Here is a 4829-nt window from a genome sequence, read left to right as displayed (position 1 = left end):
TAAAACTGTAGTAAAACTGTAGTAAAACAAAATTAGAAAAGTAATAGAGAGAGATATTTTGACCGTTGCTGTATCAATACAAAGTGAACAAGAATGCCTTCTACAGTTGCAGCTAGGTCTTCGTGCTTGTATTGTCTGTGTGATTTTATATACTTTCCTTAAGTTTAATGAACTGCGCGCCGAATTAATTTTCAGTCATACCACAATTCTAAATTGAACAAGATTAAGTAATATCACGTATTATTAAATATTAACTCTTTTTTCCCCTGAAAAATGATTGACTGAAAATTAATTCGGCGCGCAATTCATTCAACTTGTAACGCTGGTAGTTTCTCGGTAAGGTTACGGGATTGTGTTCAGGATCGGTTGCTCGGATGTGCTCGCCGGATGTCCGGGTTCATGTTCAATAATAACGCCGTGGTTTTATGGTAAAACAAAATAGCTTAAATGTATTTTAGAAGTGTACAAAATAATCATAAGGTTCCGATATCGGTATCGGATAACATTGAGATACGCAAGTAGTACTACGGCACTGGAGCGCTTTAATTGCGCGATGCCTGAAACTAAAAGAACGGACACAATTTATTCGCGGCTTACTTAATGTCTAAACACAAAGAAGAAACGGATTCAAATAACTAGAGAAAACGGACGGACGCGTATTATGCGCTAGGCGCTCGGAGGTAGCAACCGGAGTTGCTCGGTTAGACAATCTTCGGTTTCGCGGTCAAAATATATATTCGCGGCGTAACGTAATAAACAAGAACGGACTCGCGGTTATGGAAACGGACGGACTCGGATGAGTCGGGAAATGTACGGACGGATTCGGCTTACGCACTGAGAGTGCGGTATTCGTATTTAGAGTTGTCGCACAGCGGCAAACTCTGAATGCCGTGATCGGGTCACGATTGGCCAGTGCGGCTGACCGGTTACGGTTTCGGTTTTGACGGCTCGCGGCGCGACGGACAGTTTCGCGCTACGCGAGGGTCGTCGACGGTGTCGGTCAGTGCGGCCTCATCTCGCGGGGTGAACACCCCGTGAGGTACGGTAAGCGGACACAGGAGCGGTGTCGACGCGGACGGTCCCCGAGAATGCCCGGGGACACTCGGAACGGTCTGGTCGGATTGGCCGGACGACGAGAATGCCCGTCGTCCGGCTGAACGGAACGGATAGGCCGTGCGGTGAGAATGCCCGCCGCATGGCGTAACGGATGCGGATCGGATTTAGCCGGATGCACGAGAATGCCCGTCGTCCGGCTGAACGGTCCGGATTGGCCGCGTGACGAGAATGCCCGTCACACGACTCAGCGGATTGGATTGCCCGCGCGACGAGAATGCCCGTCGCGCGGCTGAGCGGATCGGATTGGCCGAGCATACCCGGCCTCAGGGACGACGGGTATACCCGTCGCGAGAGAGCTGGAACGAGAATGCCCGTTCCCGAGGAGGCGCCGAGTATGCCCAGCGCTGGGGATGATCCGATGAGATCAGGTGTTCGGAAGGATCTCTCGTCGGCTGCCCACTGCCGGCTTATATACCGTTCCGCGCGGCTGGACGCACCAATCAGCTCGCACGGTCGAGCCGGCCGGAGTGGGAACGCTTGCCGAACGCGGCGCGTGGCGCGCCGCTCGCGCACGGTAGCACGTGGTGGTCTTACGCAATGCCGAGCACGTGCACGTGCTCGGCCGCGGTGCGTCTTGACGGACGGTCGGTCTAGTGGCGGCATGGTGGAGGGGCGTAATGTTACAAACTTGAGGAAAGTATATAAAATCACACAGACAATACAAGTACAAAGATCTAGCTGCAACCGTAGAAAGCATTCTTGTACAATTTGTAGAATTAAAAAAGTTACTTTGTAGCAGTAACTAGTTATAACTTATTTTTGTCAAAAAGTTACAAGTTACCAACTCTAACAATAAGTAACACATTACAGAAAATTATAGTTATTTCAAAATAACGTTACTTTTCAGTTACTTGTTTGTTAACTTTTGTAATGTTTATGCACTGTGCTATTTTAAATAAAAAAATGTTTTTAGAATTTTTACTAAATTATTTACTTATACTAAACATTTAGTTATATGCTGTATTATTTTGTGTAATTAATAAATCACAGTTCTTTTTAGAACTTAAAACCAAAGTATATTTAATATACTAGCTGAATTTATAATAAATTAATATTTATACTTGAAATATCAAAATTATAGAATCAATATTTTTCAGCTAAAAAGTTTAGCAAATTCAACTTCGTGATAAAATCGTTATAAACTAACGGGCTTTGTTTCAAAGTCTCAACTTTAATGTTTATATGATTGTTATTCTCAAAGTTGATTTGTCACTTTAATTTGCTTAAAGCAAATGTTGAAGACAAATAAATTTAAAGTAAATATAAAAGTAACTACTATAATATTAGATGAAAATTGATCAACAATGTGAACAAATTAATAATAATAATAAAAAATCCTATTCGGCTAAAGCAGTGCTTAAAAATATTTGTTGCTCGAATCTCTTAATTTTTAGTAGTAAAACACTACAGTACAATACAAAAATACTTTGGATGAAAGTTCTCTTAAAAGACATATTGAATGTTGTCACATCCCAACTCAAGATTTAAAATAATTCTCATCGACAATACTGTTGTTTTTAAATATTAATAATTTTCTTAAATGTCTTTATTTTTAGATACTAATTTTTTTAATTGTCTTAATCAAGCAGAACATTAACTATTAAAATAAAAGCATTATTATGTTTTATTAGTATAAAAATATACAGTGTGTTTCAAAAATACTTAACTGAATACGCTACGAGATTCTTTACATAAAAATAAGACAAAAATCCTAATACAAAAATGTTGAGGCTATAATACTTGTATAATCGTGAAGCTGTGCCTCTCCACGAATGCCACCGGAATTTGCTCGATGACCGTGTCCGAAAGACATGTGTCTCTCTACGTTTTGTATGTCCGCTGCCTTTATGATACGGTGTACTCGCTGGGTGGGAAACAAGGAGAAACTCCGCGCACCTTTATGAGACTGTATTTCGCGTAGTACAAACGTTCACAAGAGATGACGAGAATAACGTCTATAGACACGCACCGTGGCGGCTCACAACGAGGAATGAACAATGCGCTCGCGCTTGACGAGCCAAAAACGAACGAAAATCGCGGAAAAGGTCGCGAGACCCAAAAGATGGCGATGCTTGCTCGCGAGGCGCAGGACGAGCCTAAAGATGTGGCGCGAATACTGGACGGCGCGAAACTTATTAAATTAAATTAAAGATACTATATATATACGTGGTATCGTACAATACTTTTCAAGTGAGAAGTATTTACAGTAGGCGAATCATGTAGTTTAAAGTTCGCGCGCTCAGTGACGGTACAATGACAGTGGGTGCTCTTGCACTTTTGTAAACTTGTTATTACATTGAAGTAATTACGATGATATTAAAATGCTTTATTGATTAAATCATATTTAAATATAAATTAATCTTATTTTTATGTATATAATCTCGTAGCGTATTCAGTGTTAGGTATTTTTGAAACAGCCTGTATAATAGATATGCAGAAATATATGTATAATATGCTTAAAGTGAATGAATTAATATGTTCTTAAAGCCCAATAATGATAATTTACGATACTGAATGTTTAATAGTTTTGTAATAATTATAATACTTTCCTGACAAATTAAAATTTGTTGAAAGATAAACTCAGATCCAAAAACTACACAAAACATAGCATTTTTACTTGCTATTCTGATCTTAAAATCAGCTTATTTTCTTGTCATTCTTTATATTGTATGATTTTAGAAATAATTTTGAAACATTTCTATAAATTTTTTATACACTACGAACCGTTTGTTTATCCATAAACGATTTTAATCTCAATTTATAAAGGTGCAATTAAGAGTTTTAGCGATCGACGTCGCTGAATCGCAATTGTTACGCAAGTTTCGCGAAATCTTATCAGCAATCGTGTATAAAACAGTCTTGGCAAATTGAAAATTGCTTTCGCACATTGCTCATCGCGCTCTCTTTGGGGATCAATAGTCTTTTACGAAGGTACGATCTTCTTGTTCCGATGCACCGGGGTATCGTACATGGGCACACACTTGTAATATTGAGCGGATACGACGCATGTGATGCTTCCGAGAGAGACAGATGACCGCGGAATCGACTGCGCACGACGTGGATTATCAGTAGCAGACTGAAGTACGACGAGTAATTCGGCACTGTACCCCAGCCTCGGCTAGTGATCTGATTAACGTTCATGACGTTCTCCTTAGTCGTCTGAAACAAACGTGATAATGGTAACTTTTAAAATATATTTTTTTCGATAGACTTGGCCTTAGAGACCACGCTAGAATCGATCCAAAGATGTATTGGTACATAATCGAGTTGAACGACTCTGCGAGTACGAGAGAGCAGTCGAGCAAAAAGCAAGACAGTCGACAGCTCGAGGCACGGGATTGTTTGGCGTTTAAGAGGTGCGACTTTGCTTTTTCCAATAATAAGTGACATCCAGATTTGATCATCAGACGAGTTGCTTCAAAGGTAGAGCTCCAAGCGCGTCATTGGAAGCGTCCGAAAAGCCGTAAATTTCCATGATGGCAGAAGAATGGATGTCGATCTAGCAAGAGAGAAAGAGATGAAGGAGATTGTGCTGAGGTCTGCTTCGAAATTCATCTAACGTTAACACCAGGACGCTGGGAACGGTTGATTTCGTTTCACCTGAAACTTCCATAGCCCCTGGAGAAAGATCTTCGCCACGATGATGACTGGAACTATCCAGCCAAGTGGATCGAAAAGCTGAGCGACGCGGGATAGCACCACGCGTCTCGTCA

This window comes from Solenopsis invicta, chromosome 1 (assembly GCF_016802725.1).
Source record: "Solenopsis invicta isolate M01_SB chromosome 1, UNIL_Sinv_3.0, whole genome shotgun sequence".
Taxonomy (NCBI): Eukaryota; Metazoa; Arthropoda; class Insecta; order Hymenoptera; family Formicidae; genus Solenopsis; species Solenopsis invicta.
Note: the sequence above shows the minus strand (reverse complement) of the source record.